Source organism: Apium graveolens, chromosome 5 (genome assembly GCF_009905375.1).
Source record: "Apium graveolens cultivar Ventura chromosome 5, ASM990537v1, whole genome shotgun sequence".
NCBI classification, from domain to species: domain Eukaryota; kingdom Viridiplantae; phylum Streptophyta; class Magnoliopsida; order Apiales; family Apiaceae; genus Apium; species Apium graveolens.
The window spans coordinates 300,327,795-300,340,366 of record NC_133651.1 but is presented as its reverse complement, the minus strand read 5'-3'; the positions used below and the strand labels follow the sequence as shown (position 1 = coordinate 300,340,366).

The 12,572-nt window shown below is 37.8% G+C and overlaps 1 non-coding gene across 1 annotated transcript; it reads left to right on the top strand.

Moving 5' to 3' along the window:
* The first annotated feature begins 1,440 nt into the window (after positions 1-1,440).
* Positions 1,441-1,547, top strand: LOC141663112 (small nucleolar RNA R71). Its single transcript, XR_012551197.1, has one exon. It is a non-coding gene; the product is annotated as a small nucleolar RNA R71 (small nucleolar RNA).
* The last annotated feature ends 11,025 nt before the right edge of the window (positions 1,548-12,572 follow it).

The window sequence follows — 12,572 nt, the reverse complement described above, 5'->3', positions numbered from 1 at the left end:
AAGTTTTCTTATTCAGCATAATCAGCAAAAGCACTATTCATAAGGGTTTCAAAAATTCCAAAAATTGGGGTTATTACAAAGACATCCTCCACAATACCTCGCGGATATGTAATAGAACGATCGACCAACTATAATGTCATATAAGTCGGTTTTGGATCATGCAAGTCTAACTGCTTGAATATTGACAAAGGCATCAAATTGATGCTAGCTCCCAAGTCACATAAGCATCTATCAAAAGACACTTTTCCAATAGTACATGGAATAGTGAAGCTTCCTGGATCTATAAGTTTCAGAGGCAACCTCTGTTGTAGAAGAACACTGCATTCCTCCGTGAGAGCAACAGTCTCTAAATCATCTAGCTTCACTTTTCGAGAGAGAATACCTTTCATAAACTTTGCATAACTAGGCATCTGCTCAAGAGCCTCAGCGAAAGGTATATTGATATGAAGTTTCTTGAACACCTCCAGAAACCTCTCAAATTTCTTGTCCAACTTTTTCTTCTGCAGCCGCTTAGGAAAAGGCAGTGGATGATAGATCTGTTTCTCCCCTGTATTACCCTCATGAGGAGTGTGCTCAACAGTAGTCTTCCTTATTTCCACTTCTTCATCCTTCTGCTCTACTTCTTTCCCAGTCCCAGCTTTTTCAGTCAACTCTTGAGTTTGTTTGGGATTCGCAACCTTTCCAGACCTCTAAGTGATTGCCTTTACTTACTCCTTAGCTTCCTTTCTTCCTGGCACTTCAATGTCACTAGGCAATGTACCAGGTTGACGATTTAGGAAGGCATTGGCAATTTGTCCGATTTGGTTTTCCAAGGTCTTGATATAAACAGCTTGACTCTTGCACATAAGCTTAAACTCCTCTAATTCAGGTTTCTCATTAGCTTGTTGCAGCTGGAGTTGTTGACTTGGTGCATATTGCAATTTCTGAAAACCTGGAGGGTTATACTGCTTAGCTGGATACTGCTAATAGGGTTGTTGAACCGCATTCTGAGCATTGCTCCAGCTGAAATTTGGATGATTGCGGTTATTAGGTTGGTAGGTGGCTGGCACAGGTTGTTGCGATCGCTGAAAATTGCTCACGAACTGCGCTAATTCACTAGAAATACCACACTAATCAGTCTCATGGGCACCATCACAAAGCTCACAGACAATAGCGATTTGATTAACTCCATAATTAGCCAAAGAGTCCACCTTCATCGTCAAAGCCTTAAGTTGGGTAGCTATAGAAGTTGCTTCATCCAGCTCTAGAATTCTTGCTACTTTTCCCTGAGTCAGTCTCTGGGAAGGATTCTGGTACTCATTAGCAGCCATCAGTTCAATAAGTTCATAAGCTTCATCATAGCTTTTAGCCCACAAGGCTCCTCCTAATGCTGCATCAAGCATGGGTCTAGAAATAGCACCCAATCTATTGTAGAAACAGTTTATAATCATCCAATCAGGCATGCCATGATGTGGGCACTTCCTTAGCATCTCTTTATATCAATCCCAAGCCTCACACAGAGATTCACCTGTTTGCTGAGCAAACTGAGTAAGAGCATTCCTGATTGCAGCAGTCTTCACCATAGGAAAGAATTTGGTGAGGAACTTTTGAGCAAGATCTTCCCATTTAGTGATAGACCCTGGTGGTAGAGAATGTAACCAGCACTTAGCTTTATCCCTCAGAGAGAATGGGAAGAGTTGCAGTTGATAGCATCTTCAGTCACACCATTGAACTTGAAAGTATCGCAGATCTCGATGAAATCCCTGATGTGCATGTTAGGGTCTTCAGTAGGAGAACCCCCAAACTGAATTGAGTTATGTATCATCTGAATGGTGCCTTCTTTGATCTCAAAAGTGTTATCCGAGATGGATGGTCTGATGATGCTTGACTGAATGTCATTGCTCTTAAGCTGAGAATAGTCCATCAAAGCCTAATGATTTTCTACTTGATCTCCCATCTCTACTACAACTGGTTCTTCAACTTTTTCTTTTTCCTCTACCTTCTCTTCTTCTTCATAGACTTCCCTTCGAACCACTATCGCTTCTTCCTTGGCTTGATCCAGATTTCTCTTACGAGTCCGAGAACGCGTATGCATACACGCTCGCTAGATCACCTGAAATAAGACAAGGAAACAGATCTGTAACAATGTCTGAGTCAATGAACTTTAATGACCACTGATGACAAACACATAAAATAAACAAAATAATCAACACTGCAATCCCCGACAGCGGAGCCAAAAACTTGTTAGTCTCTAATCACACGCTAATAATACTCGCAAGTATACGAGTTTGCAAGTAGTATAAAATCTTTTCTAGTTCGTTCCCACAGAGACTGGCTTTGGTTGATTAATTAATTTATGTACTTATACACCGATGATATGGTTATTATTCAATGCTAAGACGAATAAGAAATGGAGTTGATTATAACTAAGAATTAAACAAACAATTATAACTACGAGGATAAAATTGACTGAATTAATATATATGACAAACATGGGATTCTAACTTCATTAAATACTTCATTCAATAGTCTTATTATTCTCAACCTTAGCATGCAATGGTGATGACACTAATCAGATAACACAAAACTGATAAACGCCAACTTTTGTTGCAAGAGTACCATACTACCAGACATCCTCAAAAGAGATAGAAGGTGAATAGACACCATTTATATTGAGACCCTATATGTCTATAGAATTTGACAACATAACGGTTTAAGTACAAGTTATCTATCTTGATTACATAGCGCAAGTAAGATGGTTAAAATTACCGACGAATCATGCATAATAAAACATGAACCTATGCTAGCATGGCAAGTTCTAAATCATTAAATTCACTTTCGCTTCATTAAGAATTAAAACACTATCTTATAAGTTCGCGACGCTCATAAGACGAACACACACAACCAATACTAGGCTATCAATCAATCACCACATACTAAGGCATCAAAATAATTTAACTAAATAAATCCATAAATAAATCCGCTAGAACCCCACGATAACGATTAGCCCATGATCGGACTCATCATCAATGTGGGTTCCGATGAAAGCATGGTAAAACAAACGTAGTCTTTATAATGAATAAATAAAACCAAGTTCAAGACATGATTAAGGTTCACAAATAAGAAAACTAGCATCCAAGTTATAACTTGAAACAAAGATTCACAAGTAAAAATAAGATTTTCTTCGTCTTCGTTGAATCATGCTAATACGGTCTTCTTACGACTCTCCTTTAATAGTCTCTCTTGCTTCCTTGATATCTCTGAAAACATTCTTATTTGAATATATATATAGCAGCCCTAATCAATCTGGAAGTCTCCCAACTTAGAATCGAATTAGAATCAGGATTCATATTTTTCGCACAGGCGCGGGCACGCGCTATTTCAGCGGGCGCGCGCTGCTGTTCTGGAATCCTAGCGCGACCGGGCATGCCGTCCTTCTGGGAAAAAACTCAGATTTCATCTTTTTCCTTGCTGCTTCGAGCCGGCTTTCCACGTGCTTTCATTCCAACACCACCTTGACACCAAATTAGCACCAAAATAATACTAATTCACCTGATTCACAGATTAATGCCTGAAATGCAAAAAAACTAGAAAACACATTAAAACACTTAACAACTTGAGTACAAATGCATCAATTCAAAGCTTATTATAGCATTATAAAGTGTCATAAATGCCACTCAATAGAAGCCAATGACAGTCTCATTGAGAAATTCACAGGATTACAAGGAATTCACTTTGGAGAGACTGTATGGCATCCTGAAAACCTGTGAGCTTGAAATAGAGCAAGATGAAAGGATGGAGAAAAGAAGAAAGAAAGGAGGGTCCATAACACTGGTTGCTGAGTTAGAAAAGGAGAAAGAGATGAAGATGGAAGCTGTTGAGTCTACTTTAAAGGTCTGTGAAAGCAAGGGTAAAGGGCTGGTAGCTGAGAATGAAGATCAGTTGAGCCAAGATGACATAAATGATATTGATGAGCATCTAGCATTCTTATCCAAGAGATTTTCCAAGATTAAATTCAAGAAGAATTTTGGAGCAGCCAAGCCAAATAGAAACATGGTTGATAAGTCAAAATTTAAGTGTTTCAAATATGTCTTAGCAGGTCATTTTGCTAGTGAATGTAGAAAGTCTGATTCCAGCAAAAAGAAGTTTGAGCCTGTTAATTATAAACAGAAATACTTTGAGTTGCTCAAACTAAAGGAAAGGGCTTTCATCACACACGAGAATGACTGGGCTGTAGATGGATTGGATGAAGATGAAGAAACAAGCTATGTCAATCTAGCCCTAATGACCAAATCAGATGAAATAGAGACCAGTTCTTCAAGCAATCAGGTAATCACCACTAACCTAACACATTTGTCTAAAGCTGAGTGTAATGATGCAATAAATTACATGTCTACTGAATTATATCACTTGTGTGTTACACTTAAGTCCCTCACTAAGGAAAATGCTAAAATTAAAGAAAACAATTTGTTTTTAAGTGAGAGGAATAATGTGCTAAAGTGTCAGTTTATTGAATTTGAAAAATTAAGAATTGAGTGTAAGATTGCTAAGGATGAATTAACTAAGTCCTTGAAGAAAGAAGAGATTTTAAAGAAGCAGCTTGAACGAGAATATGAAGTGATTAAGGCATGGAAATCATCTAGAGATGTTCATGCTCAAATCAGTAAAGTTCAAGGTATTGAGTCCTTTTGTGATACAGCCTGGAAGAAGAGTAAAGAGAAGCTTGAGTCCAATCTGGTTGAAGGATTGTTGACAGATGTGGACTCGATGGATGATGAAAATCATCCGTCGAATAATCAAAAGGATTATCCGTCGAAAGACAAGGAGCCACATCCGTCAGCTATAAGTAAACCAGTTAGCAATGCTAAGCTAGCCAAGTTGAATGAGAAATATGGATCAGTTTCTAAAAACTTTATTCCAGGAGAATCAAGTCAAGTTAGAAAAGAAAAGAAAGTTAATGTTGGTCATCTGTCTATCAAGCAATTGAATGACATATTAGAAAAGATTGAGGTTAAAATAGAAGCTAAAAGGAAAAAACAATAGAAATGGAAAAGTAGCAATTAACAAACATAACAACTACACACCTGATAAATATGCACCAAGGAAAATCTGTGTTAAGTGTGGTAGTGTTAACCATTTGTCTGTTAATTGCAAACTTGTTGTGCCTACTCTCATGTCTGCACCCTCTTTTTTTCCCAACATGACTGCCATGCCAACCATGCCTATAAATGCTATGTCTACTCAGAATATGAATGCATAATTTGCTAATATGCCATTTGCACCTAATCCTTATTATGCTGTATTTAGTATGCCTCAAATGCCATTTAGCATGCCTTACTGGAATATCATGTTTGCAAATAACACGCCTTTTCATGTAAACCAAAATGTTCATGATAATTCTGTTTTAATGACTGATTTCAAGGGTTTAACTCAAATGACAAAGGATGAATCTGAAATTCCTAAGTCAAATGAGATCAAACCCAAGAAACCAAAGAAGAAAGCTAACAAGGCAGGACCCAAGGAAACTTAGGAACCAAAATCAACTTGATTTGATTTTAATGTGTGCAGGGAAACATAAAGAATCTTTGGTATCTGGATAGTGGTTGCTCAAGGAACATGACATGAGATTTTACCCTGCTCACTGAGTTCAAGGAAAGAGCTGGCCCAAGTATTACTTTTGGAGATGACAACAAGGGTTTTACTGTGGGATATGGCTTGATTTCTAAAGACAATGTCATCATTGAAGAGGTTGCCCTAGTGGATGGTCTTAAGCATGATTTGTTGAGTATCAGCCAGCTTTGTGATAAGGGCAACTCAGTTACTTTCAATTCAGAAGCCTGTGTTATGATAAACAGAAAGAGCAACAAAGTGGTTCTCACTGGAGTGAGAAAAGGAAATGTGTACCTAGCTGACTTCAACTCATCAAATGCAGAATCAGTCACTGTCTTCTCAGTAAAGCAAGTCAAGATGATAGTTGGCTATGGCACAAGAAACTGTCCCATCTAAACTTCAAGACCATGAATAAGCTTGTTAAGAAAGAATTGGTTAGAGGCATTCCTCAAGTGGAGTTTACTAATGATGGATTGTGTGATACCTTCCAGAAAGGAAAGCAGATTAAAGCATCATTCAGAAAGAAGCTTGATTCAACAATTGAAGAACCTTTGCAACTATTATACATGGATTTGTTTGGACCAGTCAATGTGTTGTCCATCTCATGGAAAATATATTGCCTAGTAATTGTAGATGATTTCTTAAAGGTCTCTTAGACATATTTTCTAAAATCCAAAGATGAAGCTAGTGAAATCATCATCAATCACATAAGGCAAGTCAACAATCATCCTGATTTTAAAGTAAGAAGAATCAGGAGTGACAATGGAACTGAGTTCAAGAATTCTGTGATGAGATTATTTTGTGAAGAGAATGGGATTATGCATGAGTTTTCTGCAGCTAGAACCCCACAAAAAAATGGAGTGCTGGAAAGGAAAAACAGATCTCTTATTGAATTTGCATGGACAATGCTTGAAGAATCAAAGTTACCAACATATTTTTGGGCTAAGCTGTGAATACTGCCTGCTACACTCTGAATATCTCTTTGGTTAATCAAGCAAAATGCATGACACCCTACCAATTTTTCAAGAATAGGAAGCCAACTCTAAACTTTCTTCATGTCTTTGGCTGCAAATGTTATATCTTAAGGAATCGAAATGATCAACATGGAAAGTTTGATGCTAAAGCCGAAGGAATCTTTGTTGGATATGCTGTTGGAAAAGCGTATAGAGTCTACAATCTTAGAACCAACATTGTTATGAAATCCATACATGTTGTGTTTGATGATAAAAAGATTGAAGGACTGCAAGATGGAGATTTCCATGAAATCCTCAAGTTTGATAATATGGAGATGGTTAGTGATGATAGTGATGATAAAACTGATCAAGAAACACTAGCTAAGGATAATGAAGAAAATTTTACAACTAATGAAGCACATAATTCAACATTCGTCGAGTTATAGAATGCTTCATCCGTCAGTAGACAATCTGCTTCATCCGTCGATAGACAATCAGCTTCATCCGTCGAGATACAAAATGCATCATCCGTCAGAATAATGAGAGAAGCTGAGAGTCAAAACAATCACCTACAGATAGCACCCCTTTCTCAAATCAAAAATTAACAAACTTAGGGGGAGTTTCTCATAATCAAAACTCAGTCACACATGAAGACAATAATGAGGCCTCTTCATCTAGAGCTAATCTACCACAATAGAGAAAATGGACTAAAGATCACCCTTTTGAGCTCATTATTGGTGATGCCTCTTCTAGAGTTCAAACAAGGAAAGCAACTCAAGAAGAATGTCTATATAGCAACTTCCTTTCTAAGGAAGAACCAAAGAAGGTAGAAGAAGCTCTCTTGGATCCTGATTGGATTTTAGCTATGCAGGAGAAGCTAAACCAATTTGAAAGGAACAAGGTATGGAAACTGGTACCCAAACCTAAAGGAAAGAATCCAATTGACACTAAGTGGGTATTCAGAAACAAGATGGATGAAAATGGCATAGTGTTCAGGAACAAAGCAAGATTGGTTGCTAAGGGCTATTGTCAACAAGAAGGGATAGATTTTGATGAAACTTTTGCTCCTGTTACAAGACTTGAAGCCATTAAAATTTTCTTAGCCTATGCAACCCATGCCAATTTCAAAGTCTATCAAATGGATGTCAAAAGTGCATTTTTGAATGGAGATTTGGAGGAGGAAGTCTATGTCAGTCAGCCTCCTGGTTTTGAAGATCCAAATTTTCCAGAGTATGTCTACTATCTTTTGAAAGCACTTTATGGATTGAAGCAAGCACCTAGAGTCTGGTATGACACCTTATCAAAGTTTCTTTTAGAAAATCACTTCACAAGAGGTACTTTTGATAAAACTCTATTCTTTAGAAATGTTAATGACTCTAGTATACGTGTTCAAATTTATGTAGATGATATTATATTTGGCTCTATAGATGAAATTTTTTGCAAAAAGTTTGCCAAATTGATGCAAAGTAAGTATAAAATGAGCATGATGGGAGAGCTAACTTACTTTCTTGGTTTACAAGTTAATCAAGTTAGTGATGGAATATTCATTAGTCAAACTAAATATATTTATGATCTCTTAAAGAAGTTTGATCTAATGGATTGAACATCTGCAAAAACTCCCATGACCACTACAACTAAACTTGAATTAAACACAACTGAAAAGTCTGTGGATATTTCAAGATATAGGGGCATGGTTGGCTCACTTCTATACTTAACAGCTAGTAGGCCAGATATAATGTTTGCTACTTATCTTTGTGCTAGATTTCAGGCTGATCCTAGAGAATCTCACTTAGTAGCTATTAAGAGAATTTTCAGATATCTCAAGAGAACACCAAAACTTGGCATTTGGTACCCTAGAGATTCTGGTTTTAATTTAACTGGTTATTCAGATGCAGATTATGCAGGTTGTAAAATTGATAGAAAAAGTACAACAGGAACCTGTCAATTTCTTGGGAACAAGCTTGTGTCCTGGTTCAGTAAAAAGCAAAATTCAGTTTCTACTTCTACAACTGAAGCTGAATATAGTATTGCTGGTAGTTGTTGTGCACATATTTTGTGGATGAAAAACCAATTGTTGGACTATGGTCTATAAGTGGACGAAATTCCTAATTCTGTGATAACACAAGTGCAATTGCCATCACTGAAAATCCAGTACAACATTCAAGAACAAAGCACATAGACATCAAGTACCACTTCATTAGGGAGCATGTGATGAATGGTACTGTGGAACTTCATTTTGTTCTAAATGAATAGCAGCATGCAGATATCTTTACCAGGCCACTTGATGAATCCACCTTTTCTAGGTTGGTAAGTGAGTAAGTTATGCTTAATTATTCTTAAATCATTTCAGATATTTTTGCAAGTTATAATGCATCCAGATACTTAATTGATTTTTCTGTCTTAGATGAAATTTTGGCTAATTCAAAATTTACATCCCGACGGATGCTCATTATCCATCTAGTTTGATCATCTGTCGAAATAGAAATATATTAACAAAAATCAATTACTTTTCTGGATTATTTTATACCCGACGGATAATTGCTTTATTCTCATCCGTCGAATTGTCACAATCTCAGCCGTTGGAACTCTGAACATTATCCATCGGATATACTTACAGTCTGTAAGTATATCACGACGGATAATTGACAGAATTATGATAATTTATTTATTTTAAACGGCTAATTTGGGCTATTTTGTTTGGTTACTTTATTTTACTTTATTACTTTTAACAGTTTATTTTTGAGATGGTATAAAAGCAAAATTCATTTTCATACTTTACTTTTATCATTCTCAATTCAATTGCTCTAACTCTCTTATTCTCCAAAGTAAATACTCTCTTTCTCTCTGCAAATTCCCTTACCTTAACAATGGCACCAGTAATCAAAATCATGTCTCAGTCTGGATTCATCTATGAAAAGAACAACTTCGTAGCTCTTGTGAACAAGGAAATTCCACAATCTAAAGATTTTCACAAAATGATGGACTTTGTAAAGGGATGCAAACTCAGTTATGCTATGATGAAATCACCCACAATTTACTGTGAAGTTGTGGAAGAGATGTGGACCACTGTTGTGTACCAGTCTACAGACAAAACCATATCTTTCACTCTCAAAGGTAAGTAATTCTGCATTAACAGTGACACAATTCAAGCATGCTTTAAGATTCCTGAAAAACTACTACTGTTCCACACACATATGCTAATTTAGTTACCATGCTTAATTCTATTGGCTATGCAATCCCTACCTCTAAGTTAAGTGAGATTAGGAGGCTAGGTCTTAGAAAAGAATTGAGTTACCTGTGTTATGTAGTTACTAAGGTATTTTCTGGTAAGATAAGTAATTTTGATTCTGTCAATATTGCCATGCTTAACATGCTTTATATATTAGTTAATGATAATTATCATAATTTCAGTGACATGGTTATGTTTGAATTAGGCTATAAGTTAGGAGAAGTTAATAAGAGAGGTAAAAGTGTCTATTATGCTAGATTCTTTATGATGCTTGCTAACCATCTTATTGAGAATATTGTTATTGAGGACCTAACCAACAAACTGAACTTTTGGGTTCAAGAAAGAAGAATCATTGCAGATCTCAACAGAGAAAGTCACCACAAAGAGGTGCCCCTCTTCTACTTTCCAATCATGGAAGACCCTCAGGTAAGTGAGGTAAGCACCACTATCACTACTCTTCCAACCTCAAAAATTTCTTTGCCTTTAAGTGTAGCTCTGGCATCTGTGTCAATGACCCAACATATGCCTACCCAAGCTACCAAAACAAAATCTACAAAGTGCAAAACAAAGAAATCCCCCTCCGGTTTCTCTCAAAAGAAACCAGTTGCAAAATCTACCAAACCCAAAGAGGGGAGTGTGCAGGGTAGTGAGTTGGGTGAGGGACATGGTAAAAATCAAAGAAACCCTAAGGATAAGGTTGGTAAGGAAAGTGTACCCAAGCCTAGCCACACCACAGTTTCCCAACAAACTGTGGAAGTTAATAAGGAAATTAGCACAATTCTAGTTTCGTCCTCCCAAAAGGATGTTGCTATTGAAACAAGCTCCCAACCAGGAGCATAGGCCAAATGGGTAAGGGACACAAGCTCACCTCAAACCTATGCCAGAAAGAAGAGATCTAAAACCCTTGGGGATGCACAGGGAGCACACACAGTGCAAACTGGAGCTAAAGTCTCAGTCACTGCACCATCTCAAATTCACCTTGAGGTGGCTCCAATAAATGTGGAGTCACAACCAAAATCTTTAGTGATAGAAGCACCTCAAACACCAAACTCTCCCACAAATTCTCTGGATGTGGATATGATTAACACATCAATTCCTAATTCCCCTTCTTTAACTTTGTTGGGGAAGCCAAAATCTAGTGCGAGTGAGCATCATCTTTTAGATGATTTGTTGGGTCACTTGCCAATTCTTTCATGATCTATTGAGACATTTGTACCCAAATTTTCATCAATCTGCACAGAGTCTACAATAGTCTCCATTCCAAACTCATTCATTTCTTCTACTCCGGTGGATATTGTTCATCCATCGGTTAGTGATTGTATCCCGACGGATGTGCCTAACAGTAGTCATCCGTCGGTTAGCCTAACTACTATCCCGATGGATGTTCCTCATCCATCGGTACTCTCTACACACACTAAAAACTCAACAATTGTGACAAGTGTAGATGAGTTAGTAGTTGTACAATCACTATTAGGACTGAGGGAAGGAAGTAAAATGAGTGAGAGGCTGGGTTGCTCCCAGGCAAAAGGAGAGGAAAAGAGTGAACTCTTGCAGGCTATTTCTTCCGGCCTGGCAAAAGAGAGTGAGAGGAGTCCCACCTTAGAAGGTGAAGGTGAGGGTGTGAGGGTGGTGAGCCAAGGGGAGCCCTTGATGCAAGAAAAGAGAGATCATGAGAGAAATGCAGGTACATGAGTTACAAGGGTGGACACCATTGCTAGTGAGTTAATGAATGTCAGTGATGCAGAAAGGGAGAAACTATTTCAGCAAGAATATCAAGCTGTCATAGATTCTATCTCCATGGATGCTGAGACATTTACTCATCCTGTTCCAGCTTATCAAACTCTAGCTGGATAGGGCCATGAGGAGGCTGAAAAGATGCTTAACTTGGTGCATACAACTGCTTCATTACACAGGGTAAAGGATGCAATCACTGCTATGCCATCTACAACTGGCAGTGAGTTTGAACTGGCTGAAGACTCTTTTGGGGATGATGGTGGGGATGATGAGGATGACAACATGAGCATAGGGGGAGATGCAGACATTCCTCCCTAGATGCTAACCAAAGAGTGTTCATATTCACATCTCTAATCCATATTATTCAAGCTTATTCATGACACCCAAACAGCCATTCAAGCATCCACAAGTGCCAGCACTAAAAGGTTACTTACAACACATCTTGAAGCTCTACAGCTGCACAAGATTCAATCTCTCCAACACAGTCAAAGGGTGGATGAAATGAAGCACGAAATTTCTGAAGTCAAACAAGATTTTGTGGCAAGGTTGGATGCCAAGCTTCCAGGAATCACCATGACTGAGATAGCTCAAAAGCTAAGGAAAGAAGCTGATCTAAACAGAAAGGTTGAGGCCATAGACTCTAGGTTGTTTAATGTGAAGAAGTCAGTGGCCAACATACTTGCAAATCAAGAAGCTCAGACTGCTCTACTCCAACAGTTGGTAGCTGCACAACTCCCTTCTTCTCAACAACTTGATGCTAACAAAAAGGGGGAGAAAGGTTCATCAAGTGAGGGGGAGAAACAACTCAACATTCAAGTCAACAAAGTAATTGTACCAGCAATTGCTTTCACTAAACCACCATCTATGGTTAACATTGATCTCATCAATCTAGCAGCAGCAAAACTAGAATCAAATGACACACTGTCAAAGATTGATGTAGCGGCAGTTGAGAAGGAGCTAGATGAAAAATGGAAGAAGATTGATGTAGATATTCAGAAGAAATTTGGTCAGCTACAGAAACCAGACAAGACTTTTCATCACCATTCTCAAGTCAAACAAATCTCAGT